At 46.2% G+C, this 19379-nt stretch overlaps 1 protein-coding gene across 1 annotated transcript in view; it reads left to right on the plus strand.

The window, feature by feature from the left end:
• The first annotated feature begins 968 nt into the window (after positions 1–968).
• Positions 969–19379, plus strand: part of CCND3 (cyclin D3) — a 114672-nt gene continuing 96261 nt past the window's right edge. Inside the window, exon 1 of the mRNA XM_036766356.1 lies at positions 969–1182. The gene's annotated coding sequence lies outside the window, so the exon portion shown is untranslated. The remainder of the gene's footprint in view (positions 1183–19379) is intronic.

Genomic DNA, 19379 nt, shown 5'->3' on the forward strand with positions numbered 1-19379 from the left:
CGTTGACATCATTTAGTTCAGTCCTTCACCCCCCCCCCCCTCCCCATTTTACAGAATTGGAAACCGAGGCCTGGAAGAAGTGAAGTGCACAAAATGACAGATCCAAGTTTCCAATGCTTTCTCCCTTTCACTATTTTGAAACCACACCTTTCGCTAGAATTTTTGGATCCCAAACTTTTTGCCCTGCCTCTTAGAGGTTACTAAGGCTTCAGTAGCTAACCCTTCACAACTAGGTCTACAGCAGTTTCAGGGTTTGGAGATCAATCCCTTCCTCCACAGAACCGCAGAATATTCGAACTAGAAGGGACTCTATTAATAGCACCACAGTGTTCAGCGCAGGAAGGGGCCTTAGAGGTCATTTCGTCTAACCCTTTTATTTGACAAGAGAAAACTGCAATTCAGAGGGGCATCGAGGTGATCGAAATTATATGCAATTAAGTAGCAAAGCCAGACTTCGCTCGAATCCAGGTCTTTTGAGTCATACCACCTTTGGACCAGGACAATGCAGCTCCCACTGCAGAACATTCTGCGGTAGCTGAGTTGCTGGTTTACCAACGAGGAAAGGCGGTCGGGAGGTGTCTAAAACCAAGACAGAACCCTTCCATACCCGGAGGGTGACAACACTACACCCCTCACGCCCACACCTGTGCTTGATCTGTCCAAGAGGCAGCAAGGCCCCTTCCCCCCACCCCCCCCTCCCCTTCCCTCCTCTCCCCTCTGCTCAGAAAAGCAGGAGCCGGGGGCGGGGTCCCCTCGGGTACTGTGCCCACCCGAGAGTTCGGATCCGGGGCAGCCCCTAGACCGCCCGCCCGCCCACCCAGCGGTGTTAGCAGTCTCTGGAGAGGGGCTGATGGGGGAGAAGGGAGGGGGGCGCAATACCTCTCTACTGCAGGAACCCACAGCCCCCTCCGTCTCCCCCCGCCCCCTCCTCCCCACTTCCTGCCCAACTTCAAACGTCGAATCCCTAGCGCAGCGCAGAAATTGTAAACACCCCGCTCTAGCGCGGAGGAGGGGTCGAGATTGAAGCGGTTTGGCGCAGGTATGGAGCGATCTCTCCCTCCACTCCCCACCTCCAGCCCTGTGTCAGTGACGGGCCTACCCCAAGGACACGATTCTCGAGCTGGAGCGTCCATGCCAGGAGGAAGAGGGTGCGAAGAGCGGACTCCGGGACTCACCTGTTAGGTAGGCAGCTGAGCTATCGGATGGAACAGTTCTGGGGGAGGTGGGGCTCGAAACCAGTTCGCGCTGGTTTCCAGCCACTGGCTGGGGTCAGCGCCGGTCGTCTGGGAGCACCAAGGCTGGCTGATTGTAAAGTCCAAAGGGAAAAGGCGTCTTGGGGCGAAAAATCACGGTTTAAGGGGGATAGGGAGAGCTCTGAAGCACTGGGGCTGTGGAATCTAAGGAGGGACTCCAAAGGAGCGCCCGAGGTCCGAGGGCTAGGAAGGGAACCTGATTTTCCCCCTGGTCCCCCAAACATTCGTCTATCATTTAAACGAGGGTATTATTGATCTCGAACGTCCCTTGGAACTCTAAATCCTATTATTTATCTGTCCCGTGAATGGGGTTCCCCTTCACCCTCTCCCAGACAAAAGGTCAGAGTGCCTGAACTGGGGTCTACGACTCCAAGCTATGTATGCCAGTTCAGATATGCATGTGTATTTGAATATGTGTATATGTGTGAATATATGTGTGTATCTCTCTCTCTCTCTCTCTCTACATATATATATATTTATATACATATATATATATATATTTATATACATACGTACTTAGGACCTGCTGTGTGCAAGGCACTGTGTCAGACACACTAGGAATACACAGATGAGCAGGAAACAAACCCTGCCTACACGGGTTTGTTTACAGTCTAATAGGGGACTAGTTGTACCCATTCCTCTCTTCCACACTCACCTGTTGCCATCCACAGATTTCTAGAGCTTACATTATTCGAAAAAATGCATATGCATCAGGGAAACTTAATAACTAATTTAGTCAAAGTCACTAGAGTGGGTTCTGGTCACAATTCTGCCCCATCCAGTGCCCAGAGGTAGACACCCTATGCCTGGCTGGATGTCACCTCCTACTTTGGTGCCTTGATCCCTCCCTCCTCAGATTTCTTATAACACTTTACCTGGAACCTTCCTTTGCCATTATCATAGCTTCTCTTGTATCATAGTTGGGTGTGTCTTTCTCTACTATTATATTTTAAGTCCTGCATGAGCAGGTCCTGTGTTTTAACTACTTTTGTATCACCAGCAGCTAACAGTAGTGCTTTGCATATGGTAGCTTAATAAATATTTGACTTGAATTAAATCGACTGATCGGTCCTTGGCAAATACTTAATGAGCAAGTAATGTTCCCTACTTCTTTTCACCCCACAAAGGGTTTGAGGATGTCAATGAAAGACAAGAACTGAAGTAATGTGTACTTATTTTAGAAAGGGACAAAGAAAAACAGGAGAGTGGTGTTATCTCTCAGCCCCTGGACAGGCGGCTGCAACCACAGAGCTAGAGATCTCCAGCCACTCATCCTAGTAACTACCTCTCTTCCAAGAACCAAACCTAGACTTTTATTGAGGTTCAGGATTCTGGGGAGACAGACCACATGGAAGTCCTACCCCTAGAGGATTAGCTTCTTTTCTCTGGGGTTCCAGGACTGCCCATTCCCTCAAATCAAAGAGCTAGTTGCTCTTAAAGAGCCTGCTCCGGGCAACAGAAATAGGGGTCGTGCCTCTGAGATCTCTAGCCAAATAGCCCCGTGTAGTGGATAGAATATTAGGTTTGCAGCCTTAGCACCTGTGTCTGAATCTGCCTCTGCCACTTACCAGCTCTGTGACCTCAGGTAATTCACTCTGCCTTTGCGGACTCTAAGTTTCCCCATCTGTAAGGACTTTCAGCTCTAAATCCCAGGATCCTATGTTCTCTCTTCTGGGCTAACCTATTAAAACCTAGTGTCCATGCAGATGCCTTACCTTTTTTCAATGTTTAGAACATGCTGGGGTCTGAGATAACCAAGCACCTCAGATGCAAAATTCAGGTCCCTGTGCCCTTAACCCACTGACAATTCTGGTAGTGAGGTTTTGAACAAATCAGGACCCTAAACTGTGTCCAGACCAGATATTCCTTATGGGTCCTCCTCTTGCTTCCTCTAACTTCTTTTCTCTCCTCATTTGGTTATGCTGGATTGGGCATAGGCCAGCACTTATGAGGTCAGCAATTCCACAAATATTTGTTAATATTGAGGACACTATGCTAGCTAGGCACTGAAAGAGATAAGATGAGAGATAAGACATTATCTCTGACCTCAGAGAGCTTATTCTCTAGCTTAGCACAGCGATTGACTCAATAGTAATGATTTTAAAATGTTTTATTTTTCTGCCTAGCATGAATAACATAGCTATCATTTATATTGCACTTTAAAGTTAATAAAGCATTTTTACAAATATTTGTCTCATTTCATCCTCACAATGACCCTGGGAGTTGGATGATATTATTATCCCTATTTTAGAGATAAGGAAATTGAATACAGAGGTTAAGTAATTTGCCCAGGGTCTCACAACCATTAATATCTGAGTTTGGATCTGAGCTCAGGACTTTATTTTTTTTCATTTATTTTTAGTTTTCAACATTCACTTCCATGAGATTTTGAGTTTTAAATTTTCTCCCCTTCCCTCTTCTCCCCCTCCCCAAGATAGTGTGCAATCTGTTATAGGCTGTACTTACACATTCATATTAAACATATTTTCACATTAGTCGTGATGTAAAGAAGAATTAGAACCAATGGGAGAAACCACAAGAAAGAAGAAACAAAATAAAACAACAAAAGGAAAGCAAATAGTCTGCTTCACTCTTCATTCAGACTCCATAGTTCTTTCTCTGGATGTGGATGGCATTTTCCATCATGAGTCTTTTGAAATTGTTTTAGGTCCTTGTATTGCTGAGAAGGGCTAAGTCTATCAAAGTCAGTCATTGCACAGTGTGGCTGTTGCTGTGTTCCTGGATGAGGAGCACAGCATAGTCCTGGATGGGGAGCATCACACAGTGCTAGATGAAGAACACAGTACAGTCCTGGATGGGGAGCATCACACAGTGCTAGATGAGGAACACAGTACAGTCCTGGATGGGAGCACCACACAGTGCCAGATGAGGAGCACAGTACAGTCCTGGATGGGGAGCATCACACAGTGCTAGATGAGGAGCACAGCATAGTCCTGGATGGGGAGCACCGCACAGTGCTAGATGAGGAGCACAGTACAGTCCTGGATGGGGAGCACCGCACCATGCTAGATGAAGAGCACAGTACAGTCCTGGATGGGAGCACCTCACAGTGCTAGATGAGGAGCACAGCGCAGTCCTAGATGGGGAGCATCACACAGTGCTAGATGAAGAACACAGTATAGTCCTGGATGGGAGCACCGCACAGTGCTAGATGAGGAGCACAGTACAGTCCTGGATGGGGAGTATCACAGAGTGCTAGATGAGGAGCACAGCATAGTCCTGGATGGGAGCACCGCACAGTGCTAGATGAGGAGTACAGTATAGTCCTGGATGGAGAGCACCACGCAGTGCTAGATGAGGAGCACAGTACAGTTCTGGATGGGGAGCATCGCACAGTGCTAGATGAGAAGCACAGTACAGTCCTGGATGAGGAACACAGCACAATGCTAGATGAGGTCTAAAGAGGTGGGGGGGAGGGGGAGGCCTTTTCTGACTGGAGATAAGGAAAGGCTTCTTGGAGGAGGTGGCATGTAAGCTGGGTCTCAAAGGCTGAGGAGGATTTTAACAGGAGTTCAGGGAAGGGCAGCATTCTAGGCTCCAGGAAAGACATCAGCCAAAGCACCAGGCAGGACCATGCACATGTATGAAGAACAGCAAGTAGTCACTTTGGCTGAAGCATGATTTGAGGAGATAAGTGAAATAAGACTGAAAAGATAGTATGGAGCCATATATGGGGGACTTTGATTCTTAGTCTAAAGAGTTTGGGCTTTATTTGGGAGAGGGAAAGGAAAGGAATAAGCATTTATATAGTGCCTACCGTGTGCCAGGCACAGTGCTAAGCTCTTTACAAATATTATCTCATATGTTCCTTATAATGACCCTATGAAGGTGGTGCTATTGTTATCCCCCTTTTACAGACAAGGAAACTGAGGCAAATAAGTGACTTGCCCAGGGTCACACAGCTAGTAAGTATTTGAGGCTGGACTTTAATGCAAGTCTCCCTGACTCCAAGGCCAGCATTTTAACCACTGGTATTAGGGAGCCATTGTAGGGTTTTGAGTAGAGGGATGGTATGATTGGATCTGAGCGTGGGAAAGACTGAACTGGCATCAATATGAAGTATGGATTTGATGAACTAGTAAGTCTGAAGGGAGCACGACCAGCATACCAGTTCCCAATAAGTTTCCAAAATTATTTCTTACATATTATAAAGGAGGGTTTGGGAGCAGAGATCAGCCTTGGGAAGGATCAGAAGACACATCCCCATCTCTGTTGTTCACTTCCTATGTGGAGCCCTAAAAGGTCTGAGAATAGATCCCAGAAATTGGTTATCTCTGGCATGGTATTTTTCTTAATTTTACTTTCCTGATATTACTTTGCAAATGTGCTTCCCTGTAACATTAATTAAGGTGGGACTGTTTTTTTTTTAACTGTTTTCTTTTTTAGAATGCTAAAGTAATCAAATGCCTTTGATTAAGCCTTACTAGGTGCAAAGCCCCAGGCCCACACCCTTTTGCTAACTAGGTGCTATGCCCCAGGCTCACACCCTTGTTGCTGATTAGGTTTGAATCCTTTGGTCCTGAACAGAATATAAAAACTCAAAGGTTAGCATTCTGTCTAGGGCTCTCAGTCACTGGAAGAGTGGCGAGTGACTCTGGGCAAGGCCATTGTTAAGAGTCCCCTGGCTTGTGAACCCAGATGTTGATGCTTTTCTGGTAACTATGAATTGTGATTTGGTCTATTTATATTGCATATGTTTGTAATTTGTTTGTATTTGCTCTGAAGTTCAGGTTGCTGGCTTTTCCTCCTGAATTAAGTGAGTGTGTGTGTGTGTGTGTGTGTGTGTACACATATATATGTTGGATTAAAGTGGGATTGTTAACCCCTCAAAGTTACTTTCCTTGGTAAAACAGATCAAAATAACCTGTGTTGGCAGCCCTCTGGTTGTTGTTAGTCTTACACAGCCACCGTAGCTGCTAGCTGAATTGTTGTTACATTCCCCAAATATATCTTGCTCACCAGGAAGAGAGAAGGGCAGCTATCCCATGAGGGATTGAAGGGAAGACTCTTCTGAACAGGGTGTTTAAGAAACTAGAAAGCATTGAGTTAGCAAGACATTGGTGGCACCTTTATCTGTCAATTTTTAAGAACATTCAAGACATGCCCTGCTCTTGCCCCTAGTTCAGGCCACACGTGGCCCTCTAGGTCCTCAAGTTCAGTCCTTTGACTGAATCCACACTTCACAGAACAAATTCCCTTAATAAAAGGATTTGTTCTATAAAACATGGACTCAGTCAACAGGCAGCACCGAAGGACTTAGAAAGCTGCAGGTTTCCTACCCCTGCCCTAACCCTTCTAATTTATTTAAGTTGGAAGAGGAAAGGTTCACCTTGGTGGCTGTAGTGAGGAATAAGATAAAGAAAATACTCAGAAGTTTGATCTCCAGGTGTCTCCAGGTGAGGGGCAAGAGAAGTTGGAAGAATTCTCTATGAATGATCTTCCTGCTTCCCAGGCAGCCAACCAACAGTTGTGTTCCATTACTTCTCTGGAAGTCTGAGACGCTTAGAGCAGGGCAATTTCCATGGATCAGGCTAGGAAAATGCTCATGATGCCAGACCTCTAAGGCAGAATTTCCATGGACTCAGGCCACAGTGCTTTCCACAAGCCTGGTTTCTCTCATGGGGTTGTCCTGCTTCAGCCACAAGCCTTAGAGTGTCTCTGCTTCGTATGTCTGGTGTCTGTGTTTGTTCAAAGGTGGAAGGGGTAAATTTGGATGGGTAGCCTGATGTAATAAATAAAGCATGAGACCTAGATTGAAATCCTGCTTCAGATACCTATTAGCCGTGTGACCCTGGGCAAGTCACTTAACCTCTGTTTGCCCTGGTTTCCTCATCTTTGAAATGAATAAGCCAGACTCAACTTCAGAGGTCCCTTCTATCTCTAAAACTATGATCCTGTGCTTTGCAGAGAAGAGGCAAAGATTAGGGTTGGCCCAACCTTTGACAATAGGAAGTCATGGAACATTAATCACAAGGATTGGTAGGTTGCAGAATACAACCCATTTCTGACTCCCCACTGATTTGGGCAAAAAAAAAAAAAGCAATGAGGACATCGGAGAGATGGCAGACAAAGGGAACTACAGTTCTCTCCCACCAATTTCCCCTTCGCTTCAGAGAATCAGACTCTGAGACCCGGAAAGGACACAAGGGCCTCTAGTCCAGTCCATCCCTGGCTGAGATTCCCTTCTACAACATTCTCAGAAAGTGGTCATTCACCCCCCCATCCACCCCCCCCCCACTTGAAAACTTGAAGTGACAGGGAACCCACCCCTTCCCAAGGCGGCTTCTTCTACTTTTAGACAGGTCTAATCACTAGAATATTTTCCCTTACATGGATGCAAAGTCTGCCTCTTTGCAACTTCTCCTCGTTGTTACAAAGTCTGCCTCTCTGCGGCCAAGCAAAAGAAGTCTGAACCTTTTTTTCCATAGGACGGTCCAAACGCTTGAGGACAGCTATTATGTACCTGTTGAGTCTTCTCTCCTTCAGGCTAAACATCCCCGATTCCTTCTGCTTATTCTCCTGTGGCTCAGTGTCAAAGCCCTTCTCACCCTGGTCACCCCGACTCAGCATGCCTGAGAGCTTCCTAAACAGTGATGCCCAGAACTAAATATGGTCCTTTCAATGTGGCCTGACTCAAAGAACCCAACTCCACGTTCCTTGGAGAGAACCCTGCCTTTCCCTTCACTCTGGCCTTTGTGGCTGCTTATCTCACTGTGACTCATACTGAGTTTACAATCCCCTAAAACTCCCCCATCTCTTCCCCGTGGATGTTACTGTCTAGCCAAACCTCCCCCACGTTGGCCTTAGAAGGTGATTTGCTGTGCATTTTGTAGGATTTTACATTTATCTCCATTATCCCTTGACTTGACGGCCTCAAACTCCCAACTGGCTTACTGATCTTTAGTTCCTGAGGTCCAGAGGGGCAGCTAGGAGGTAGATTTCAGCTCTCTGCCTACATACTACAGTGGGGAGTAAGTTGCACTCTTAAGAAACCACACAACGGAAGCTCGGGGTGGGGTAGGGGTTAGGCGAGGGTGCTGGGCCTGTGCCAAGTTTCCTTTTCCCAGCTGAGCAGCACATGTGTTTACCTCACCCACAGAGATATTTAAAGTTTAAACCCTGTGGGTTCCAGGCAGGAACCAACCTGTCATAGGGCGGGCCTTTGGATAGCACCCCAGGAAATGAGAAATGGGTATTATCTGCGTTCAGTGGGAATGGTGCCTAATAACCTGTGCAACTTCCAGCACTTCCTCTTCATCCCTCTTTTATGCTCTTCTATCCAGCCTTCCTGCATTCCTCACCACATCCCTGGTTCACTGATTCCTAGTCCCCACCCCACCCCACCATCCTTTGAGGTAGGTGAAAAATAGGCAAACACATGACTATGGAACAAAATGATCAGATTCCCAGAAGTAGCATCACCTATTGACTAGAGAGATAGAACCTTACTTGGAATTAGGAAATGTTTGAAGCTAGATTTGAACCCAGGTCTTCCTGACTCCAGGACCAGCACTCTACCGCCTGTACCACCTAACTGCCTCAAGGGGAGGCTGAGGAGAAGCCCAAGTGTTTCAGAGACTATAAAAAAAATTAAGATGCAGTGTTAAGATAGCCCTTGAGTCAGGAGGATCTGAGTTCAGATGTAGCTTCAGACACTTATTAGCTGTGTGACCCTGGGCAAGTCACTTAACCCTGATTGCCTCCCTAAAACAAAACAAACACACAAACGAAAAAAAATGTACACTGCCAAGGCAGGACTACATATACATAGAAGTCATTGATCATATGAGGACAGAACAAAGGAAAATTGGCCAGAGCAGGGGCAATTGGTGTTAGACAGAAAGAAAAACTTTCTAACAGAAATTGGGACTAAATCCTTTACTGCAGATGTGTTAAACATATATATACATACATATATGTATGTATATATATGTATATATACACATATAAACATAGCATTCCTGAGTGCCTCTGGGAGCCAGATTAAGATATAACTGGAAGATATTTAACAAAACAAATAAAAATACAATAAAACATAGATGATGTTAATATGTGATATTCTAAGTCAACGTGCACCTGCAGGAATCCTTATGTAAGGTTTAGTGGCCTGTTCTATTTGAGTTTGACACTGCTGCTTTACTAGTTGAAGGAAGTTATTCATGAAGGAGAAGAAACTTAGGGGTGGCAAGATAACCGGCATAAGAATAATGGTTCCCACTTCTGTAGTACTTTATAACTTTAGAAGCAGCTGGAAGCCAAGCAGATCTGGGTTTAAATACTTCATCTGGCACATATTGGCTGCGTGACCCTGGACAAGTCACTTAACCTCTCAGTTCTCTAGGCAACTCTATCAGACTACATTGCAGAGATGGTGCTGACCGGTTTTGGTAGAGTAAGTTTCCTCACGTGTGAGTTCCTTTAGACCAATGAAATCACAGGACCAGGCCTTAACTGATTCTAGTTTACAAAGTACTTTCTTCACAATACCCCTGTGAAGTTAGTCATATTATTCCCCTTCTCAGGAAGAGAGAAATGGGCCTCAGAGAAGTTGTGACTTACCCAAGGCTGTATAATGATGGAGCACAGATCTTCTGACTTCAGGTCCAGCGTTCCATCCAATGGGACAAGCTGCCGTCAGGCTCATTCTCTGCTGTTCCAGAGGACAGGACTAAGAGATTCAAGAGTTCAAATTTTGGCTCTTCCTGGGCAAAGCTGTTCGAGCACAATGGAATGAGCCACATCCCTGAAGAAGTGGTCTTCTTCTTATTGTAGGCATTGAAGAGGAATTGTGAATGGCCACTTGTCAAAGTTAAGGGGCAGCTGGATGGCTCAGTGGTTAGGGTGCTGGGTCTGGAGTCAGGAAGACTCGAGTTCAAATCTAGCCTCAGACACTTAGTAGCTGCGTGACCCTGGGCAAGTCACTTCACCCTGTTTGTCTAGTTTCCTCATCTGTGAAATGAGCTGGAGAAGGAAATGACAAACCATTCCATTATCTGTGCCAAGAAAACCTCCAAAGGGATCGCGAAGAGTCAGAAACGACTACAACAAACCTTGGTAAAGTAATTTCCCGTCTCTCAGAATCAGTTTGTTCTTCTATAAAATGATGGGGTTGAATTAAATCCCTGGGGAGGTGGAAAGAGGGTTTGGATAGAGGAGTTGGGGAGGGAAGGGATGAGGAGAGCTGGGAAGTACCGCCTTGAGCCACTAGGTGGGGGTGTTGGGCAGCACCCAGCCTAAGAGGCTCTCCAGATGAGGAAATGTCAGCGCCATGAATGCCCTGTCTTTCAGACCTCCAGCAATCCAGCTTCACTTCTCTTGAGCTGTGATGTCTTTACTGAGGGCTTCTCTCCCACTTGCTAATGACTCCCTCTGGCTCTCCAGACAACAGACCCTACTTCGGGCCCCAAAACATCAGTCCTCTGGTGTCTGCAGGCTGAGTCTCCTCAAAGGCTGTTTGGCTGGAAACATCCAATCCCCTTTCCAGGCCCCCATCATCTCCCCCCCACTCCCCCTTACACATACACACTCCAGCTTCTGTTCCTGGCGTGTTTTGAGCTTGGGGGGCGGGGGGGGGGGCGGGAGAGGGGAGAGAGCGGGGGAGGCAGGCGTGGCTCAGACGGAGACAGAATCCTTTTTCCAGGGCAGAGAGCAAGACTTTGCTAACCAGTCTGCCCAGCAGCTCATTGGGAAGCATCACAAACCCTCCTTAGAACCGAGACTCACAAAGCAGGGCAGATAGCCTGGCCAAGCTGACTCCCACGCTAAGGAGGCCATTGCCTAAATAAATCCAAAAATCCTTCAACCCTCCAATGTCCAAGCCAGAAGGGACCTTAGAGACCATTTGAGACCAGGCCTTTCATTTTGCAGAGGGAGGCCCAGAAAGGGGAAAAATTTGCCCAAGGGCATACAGCCAACCTGTGGCAGAGCCTGCACTGAAGCAAATAACAAACATTTATTAAGCACCTACTATGTGGAAAACATATGCTGAGCCTGAGGGATAAATTTAGACAAAAAAGATCCCTATTCTTGTGGACCAGAACTAGAGTCTAAGAGAAGACAAGGTATACAAGCAGTTAGCTATAATACACATACATGGGGGCACATGGGGGAAGGTGTGGAGCAGCATGTGTACCAGATGGAACACTGCATCTGGAGGGAGGAGGTTGTTCCATCACAATTGTGTCTCAAGTAGCTAGAGAGCCAGGCCTGGAGTCAGAAAGACTCATCTTCCTAAATTCAAATCTAGCCTCAGGCACTTACTAACTGTGTGACCCTGGGAAAGTCACTTCACCCTGTTTGCCTCAGTTTCCTCGTCTATAAAATAAGTTGGAGAAGACGGCAAGCCATTCCTGTATCTTTGCCAAAACAAAACAAAACAAAAAAACCCAAACGGGGTTACTAGTCAGAGAAAGACCTTAGTTCAAATCTTACCTCAGATGCCTCCTACCTGTGTGACCCTGGGAAAGTCATTAGCCTCTCCCTGCCTCAGTGTCCTCATCCCTTAATCAAAAGGGTTGAACTCAAAGGCCTCTAAGGCCCTTTCCAGCTCAAAATCTGTGGCACTAAGAGGCCTAGCCCTTTGATTTCATCGGTGTAGGGAAAACTTCTACCAACAGCTCAGCCTGATTGCTCTGCAATTTATGGGCTTAGAGAGTTGCTTGGAGACATTGAGGGGTTCAGGGACTTGAGCTCACCAGCACTGGATAAAGGAATTAGAAAGCTGCAAAACAAGTGCTAGTCATGGCATCAGGGGAAGGCTTCCCAGGGGAGTTTTCCTGGCTCCTATTTCAGTCTCTTTAGGGCTGGCTGCTGAACTCAAGTCTTGTAAGAGTCCAGGGTTTGGGGTCCTTTTTTTTCCTGTTTTGCCTACATTGTGGTGTGATGGGGATCTGCTAAATTCCTTCTCCAGTGCCTCATTATGGTGTGGAGGTGACCCTGGCATTTTCTAAGGATATGCCAATAGAGTGAAAATTGGAAAAGATTTGGAGGGCCCAATGTCTGATTGCACATCTGTTACCTGAGGATTAGCCTAGCTTTTTCAGTTGCTTTTCAGTCATGTCTTCCTCTTCATGACCTCATTTGCGTCTTTGTTGTTGTTGTTTTTGGCAGAGATACTGCCATGGTTTGCCATTTCCTTCTCCAGCTCATTTTACAGATGAGGAAACTGAGGCAAACAGTGAAGTGACTTGCCCAAGGTCACACAGCTGAGGCTGGTTTTGATCTTAGGGAGATGAGTCTTCCTGACTGCAGGTCCAGCATTCTATCCACTGGACCACCTAGCTGCCCCCAGCCTAGCTAGACCACATGAACAACTCATGAAGAACTGACGGTTAAGTCTGTGAGGGATTTTGATGGTCTTTGGCCAAGTCTACCAATGAATCACCAATCTTGAGACCCTCTCTCCACCTTCAATGGCTGTGAATGCTAGCTTCAACCCATCAACACCTTCTCCTCCTAAGCAATTAAGGTTCTCACATAAACTGACCATAGGGAGGTTCACCCAGTGAATCGGAGGCCTTCTTTTAGGGTCTTTTAATGCTATTGGGATCAAATGAGATAATATTTGTAAGGAGCTTAGCATAGTGCTTGGCACATAGTGGGCACCTAACAAATGCTTGTTCCCTTTCTCTTACATGGGCACCATCCAGTGTAAGTTGTCATTATCCTCCACTTTGGCCACATAACTGAACCAGCTTGTTTTGTCCCCAGCAACCCATCGAAATAGAAATAATAATGATCATTTTTAAATTTTGAACGAACCCAGAGCTGTGATTTTATTGAGTATACCTGCAGTAGAAACTCCCTCTGCTTCTTAGCAATTAGCTTGTAACCTAGAGTCTTAGGACTGGGGTTCGTCACCTTTTTTGTGTCATGGAGAAGTTAAATGATTTGCTCGTGGTCACATAGCTGGTATTCTTATATTGTGTAGTACTTTTATGGTTTTTTTTTTTCCCCAAAGTGCTTTACAAGATCACATTTGATCTTTTTGGGGGAATACTAAAAGACTTGGACACTTCGCTACCATTTCTCTCAACCCGGTCTCCCTTTTTCTTCCTGACACCATTAAAATGCTGTATATTTCCTGGAGGTGGGGCAGGGCCTGAGGAAAGAAAATGTATCCTTCTCCTCTAGACTTCTTTCATTAATACTGGTGATTAGATTGTCAGACTAATTGACCTTGGATTTTCTGGAAGTCCCAGGGAGCCTTGGAAGCAAGAAGTCAGAGTAGTGCAGTGGAAAATACACTAGACCAGTAAGCTGGCCACCTGGTTCCATTAAATGGTCACTTCCTCTTCCCTGGGCCTCAGTGTCCTCATCTCTCAAATTAAGAAGATCTCTTAAATCCCCCTTCGATCTTAATGTCCTGTGAATCTAAGAAATCTAAGAAGCAAGGGCGCCTCTTTGGAGTCATGGAGGGTTAGAGAATATGGCCATCAGTCAGGCAGTAAACATTTTTAGGGGCCTACTATATTCCAGGCACTGTACTTTGTACTGAGGATACCATGAGAAACCCCAGGTAACCTGAGGACAATTCAGTGTTGCCAGGTCAGGGAAGGCAGTTTCACAAGCCTTCTCCCCCCCCCCCCCCCCCCCCCCCCCGGAAAAGGAAGACAGGATTTGTGGGCCTTGCCGTTTTGCCTACAGTTCACTCCGTCTTGGTTTCTCCAGCTGCATATACTCTTCTTCCTTTCAAACCCTCTCTGTTTCTCTCCCTCTTCTCCTTCCCCTTCTGTGGGGGTACCCCGGTTCTGGGAAAGGAAACCAGCATACAGGGTGTGGAGGTCCAGGCCTAAGACAGGTGCAGGAGGGCAGGGGGAGGAGGAGGTGGAGAAGCAAGTCAGAATCTTAAGGTTATAGAAGGAAGGGAGGGGAAGGAGGATTTGGGAAGTATGGGAATATACTAGGAAAAAGCTCAGGAGTGTTTGTGGAAGGAAGCAGCTTGGGCTGGAGCTGGGCAGCTTAGAGGAGGCCTCAGTTTGTCTAGCCCCTGGAATAACTCCATCATCCAGAGTTTGCACCTATGTGAGAACAATGTTTGATGTTTTTGGGTCAAGGGAGGCTCATGGAATCACAGGACATCAGATCTGTAAAGGAACCTCAGAGACCGTCTCATTCGGCCCCTCCCTTTTGCTGATGAGCAGTCAGAGTTCCAAAGAAAGGGAAGGGACTGCCTCAGGTCAACCAGTAAATTAGAAAACTGGACCAGACTTGGAGCCCAGGCCCTTTCCAAGTATGCCCCAGGCATGGATTTCTCCTGCCAAGCCAGAGTCCTTGTGTTTTCCCTTTTATTTTTTCCTTTTCCCTTAATTTTAACCTCATAATTCTTTATTACCTTTTACCTAATAATTATTTTCATCTAATAATTTTCTTACTGCCTTTCTCCTTTTATTTCTAATACATTTCTCCTCCCTGATAGGACACCTGATAGGGCAGTCACTTCAAGTGTAGGATTTATTTTTCCTGCATTGCCAGGGAATATCTGGGTTAGAGATATACTACGTATGGATGAGCAAAGAAGGACTAGACTGTCCAGAGGCTGGGCTTCTAGTCCTTGCTCTGACTCTAACTTACTGTGTGACCTTGTGCCCTGAGTTTTCTTATCTGTAAAATGAGCTGGGTGGATTAGATAATCTACAGACTCCCAGCCCTAACATTCTAGGATTCTGGAGGTACAATTGTCCCATTACTTACTTAGCTTGGCACAGGGGTGGGGAATGTGCAGCCTTAAGGCCAAAAGGCTGCACTTAAGGACCTAGAAGGCCACATGTGGTTCCCCACCCCTGGCTTGGCACAACTTTAGAGTCTTAATCAGTCTTTCCCAGGCATTTTTCGTTTCATACTCCTTTGCCCTGGGACCTTTAAGGTCACTGTCCTTTCCTGTTGGTTCACTCTGAACTCAAGCAAACCACTCTCTTAAAACTCCTTTGTCCCTAAAGTAGAACCCTGTCCTCTATGGGCCTCAGGTTAACCCTCTCCGCTTAAAATCTAACTTTTCCTCACAGAAACCATGATACATTTGTCAGACCGATTGATTATTACCTTAGACTTCTAGCAAGGAGCCTTGGAAGCTAGAGTTTTCAGTTTGATAGTTTTACTACCTGGAACTCATCCACAGAATGGGGCAGTGAGAAGTCTGTGGTTAGAGTCAAAGAATCTGGATTGGAATGCAGCCCTCTTAGGCAAGTCATTTAACTTCTCTGGGTCTCAGTTTCTCCAGATGTAAAATGAAGTGTTGGCGATATCCTCTAAGGTCCCCTATTCTAGGCCTTGCTCAGTAATTTTAATCCCCTGCTTCTGAAAGCCTTTTTTCCCTCTAAAAGATCTCAATTTCTTCTCAGACCTTCTTTCAAGAGTCACTGGTCCACCTAGGGTAGAATACTACTAGTACTGCTAATAATGATAATGATAATAATTCACTTCATGCTTAATATTTATATCATAATATTTCTACAGTGCTTAAAATATGCAAAGTGACTTACAGATCTTATCTCAATCGATTTTGCCAACAACCCTGTGAGGTCAGTGCTATTAAAGTCAGCCAGGTATGGATTAACATGTTAAGAATTCTCATTCACTTCCCACACACATCCTGCCCTGATGTTTTCTTCTTCCCTGAAGTGTTAGCATTTTCTAAACTCCATGTTTTCGCTTTATCATGTCCACCTCAGTACATGTGTGGTTCCCCATCAGCCCACAGTAATATCGTTCTACAGAGTCACACAGAGTTATACAGAGATTGCTCCATGAGGCAGATTTGGGTCTCTCAAGCCTGAGAACACCGACCCAGAGAATGCACCAGGGCATTCCAGACACCTCCCCTCCCCCAGTGCTGTGGAGCTGCAAAGGCATCCCCGCCACCTTCCAGCTGGAGGTGTTGCAGCTGCTCTGCTGTCACCTGTTTCTGTGTCTGACAGCCCTCACCGTCTAGAGGGAGGTCCCCCACATGGAAATCCCCTTGCTATGGCCTAGGCCCATTTGCTGTCTGTGTCTTTCGTAAGGATGGTGAATGGTTGGATACCCTGTAGAAGCTAAGCTCTCAGAAGACAGGCCCTGTCTTCCACTTTTGCCTTTTTAGTCACGGCGCCTAGCCCAGCTTTGCATATACACCACCAGCATGTTCGAGGTGATTACTAAATGACTGTCGAATTAACCACTGGAGATATGGGCTATGTCCATGGATCCTGGTATGTCTGAAGCTCCTCCCTACACATTTTTGCCATTTCCCGGCACACTGTTGGGGAAAGACACGGCAATATAGGTCCTGAGAACTATAGTCATCCCCAATCCTCAAACTAAGACTTAAGAGTGACATCTGGACTGATGGGGAAGCACGTCTCCCACCTGGGGGACTATACCTGCAGGATGAGGCATGAGCTTTTGGACGCAATCAAATGTTCATTTGTTTTGCTTAACCATTTACTTGATGCAAGGAAAGATTGTGTGTGTGTGTGTGTGTGTGTGTGTGTGTGTGTGTTGGGGTGAGAGTCATTGGGAAGTGACAGTAATATAAAAGCACCAATACAACATGTAAAAAGGGAAAAAAGAGAAATCTCTTACGTGCGGACGGGAAGGGAGAAAGAAGGAAGATGTGGCAAAAATAAAGGAAATCAAGGCTGTCTGATATACCGAAAAGAGCAATGAGTGTTCACCCCTCCCCCACAGTATAAGCACTTGGAGGTCAGGAACCATTTCCCACTTTTCTCTTTGTATCCCACTGCCTGGAACATAGTAGGTGCTTAGTAACCGAGGAGTGAATCAAAGTGAATGGCCGTAGAGAAGCTTGGCAATCGAGGCTCTGCTTCTTACTAGTTGTTGGACTCGGGGTGAATCAGTTCACATTTCTGAGCCTCAGTTTCCCTATCTGTAGCATGAAGATAGTCGTGCCCATTGTTGCTACCTCTCACTGCCTCGTTGTGAGGAATGAATGAGGCCAAGGGTATGAAGCGTTTGGTGAACCTTTAAAGTTCTATCAGAGGAACAGGGCAAGAGGGCAAGGGGCTTGGGAGACTTTTGAGTGTTCCCTTCCGAAGGTGGGGGAAGGAGGTGCTGAAAGATTGTGTAAGAGGAAGGGAGGAGAAGAAAGGGAGTGGTATGAAAAATGCTCCTACCCTGGGAATTTTCCTTAGGCTATTGGATAAAGAGCAAATGCAGGATTCCCGGTTCAGATTTTCCTGCTAAAGGGGTATGTGTATGTGCGTGTGTGTGTGTGTGTGTGTGTGTGTGTGTGTGTGTGTTTTCATTTGACAGGAGGAAGCAAAGGCAGGAGTATAAGAATAATCTTGCAAGCAGAGGCGGCCTGTAAGAGCCCGTCCTGACGATGGGATCCCTGTTCTGTACTATCAAGCATAGGTATAATGTTGTTAGGGTGAAGCCCTCCTCACACCTACCCAGAGCATCTGAAATTCTGTTTGGTCCCCTTGTCACATAGCTAGAAGACATTAGGCTTGTCCAGGAAAGGTGGGAGGAAAGGAGCAGAACCTTCAGAGGTTTTCCCTGAGGCTGAAGGAAGACTGCTCAGACCTCCTTAAACAAAACAGGCCAACTGACTGACAGGGATCACAGATGAGACTGGGGCTTCCTAGGCCCAGGCCCAGGAAGCAGGGGTGGGTGGAGGTGAGTGCCAATCATGCTAGGTGGGGCTATGAGACCAACACTTCTGTAGGGCACAGGATGAATCAGCCCTGACCACAGCAGCCCCAGCTGTGGTCGTGGTGCAAACAAATCTCCTCCCCAATCCCCCCACCCATCCTCTTTCCTTTCCTTTCTCTTCCCCCAATACCAAGGCCTCAGCAGGGGTGTGGCCCACTCCTGGGGTGTGCAGGCATATTGTGCCCTGGCACCAGCACAGACTACCTCACAGAGAAAGGAAGGACTCAGTTCTGGGCAGCTCGAGCAGGGAAAGAGGCGGCCCAGGCCCAGGGGTTTTAGTGTTTGGATGGGTTACCTCATCTTTTTGGAACCAAGTAACTTTGACATTGTCTCTTTACCCTTACCCCAACCCCACCCCTATCTCAACCCCCTCCCCCATTCATTCATTCAACAATTTTTTGAGGTTCTGATGCATGAAAGGGAGTGTACAAGGTGCTGAAAAGATAGGGGTGAGGGTAAATAAGGAAGGGGAGAGATACTCAGGTGAATAATATTCAATCCTTGCCCTGAAAGAGCAAGGTAAAAAATACCATGGGAGTTCAGAAGAGCTTCACTTTTGACTTGGGAGGCCCAGAGGTGGGAGAGAAGATCAGGGCAGCCTCCCTGGAAGACCCGAGATGGGTCTGGAAAGGTAGGCACATTTTGATAGAAAGAGATTGAGGTGGGTGCTGTTACCCAGGTGAACGGTGGGAGGGAATTGTATGAATAAATAAATATGAAGAAGAGGAAAGAAAGGACAAGATATGTTTAGGGAACAGTGAGTAGTCGAGTATAGCTGGAAAATCAAGCATATGTAGGGGGATCGTTGGAGATGAGACTAGAAGGGTAGGTTGGAACTAGAACACGGAGACCTTAAAAATCAGGTCCAGCATTTGGACAATAATAAGTAAGTCTTAGAGAGCCGTTAAAAGTTGTTAAGGGAAATATCATGAGGGAAAACATGGCTTTAAAAAGACTGATCTCAAATCTGTATGGAAGATAGAGTTGGGGGCAGTGAGGAGGGTGGTAAAGTAGAGAAACTGATTTAAAAGCATTCACAATGATCCAGGGGAAGGAGCAACAATGTATCTTATTCCCTTTATGTATTTATCTAATTTGGGGAGTGATGTTAATGGGTGGGAGGTCCTACCACATGGTTTTTGCAATTTATTTATCTATTCGTGAAACTGAACATCTTTCCAAGTGGCCGCTACTTTTATTTTTTTTTTCTTTTGGAAACATTAATAGCTTATATTTATATAAGGCTTTCCAAAACACTTACCTCACAGGAAGCAGTGCGTATCCCCATTTTACAGATGAGAAAACAGAGGCTCAGTCTGAACTTAAATGACTTACCCTTGGCTGCTCAACCAGCAAGCAAAGGAGGTGGGGCTCAAACCCAGATGACAGAATTATAGAATTTGAGAACTAGAAGGGACCTCAGCAGCCATTCAGTCCAACTCACACCTCCAAAAA

This window comes from Trichosurus vulpecula, chromosome 7 (assembly GCF_011100635.1).
Source record: "Trichosurus vulpecula isolate mTriVul1 chromosome 7, mTriVul1.pri, whole genome shotgun sequence".
NCBI classification, from domain to species: domain Eukaryota; kingdom Metazoa; phylum Chordata; class Mammalia; order Diprotodontia; family Phalangeridae; genus Trichosurus; species Trichosurus vulpecula.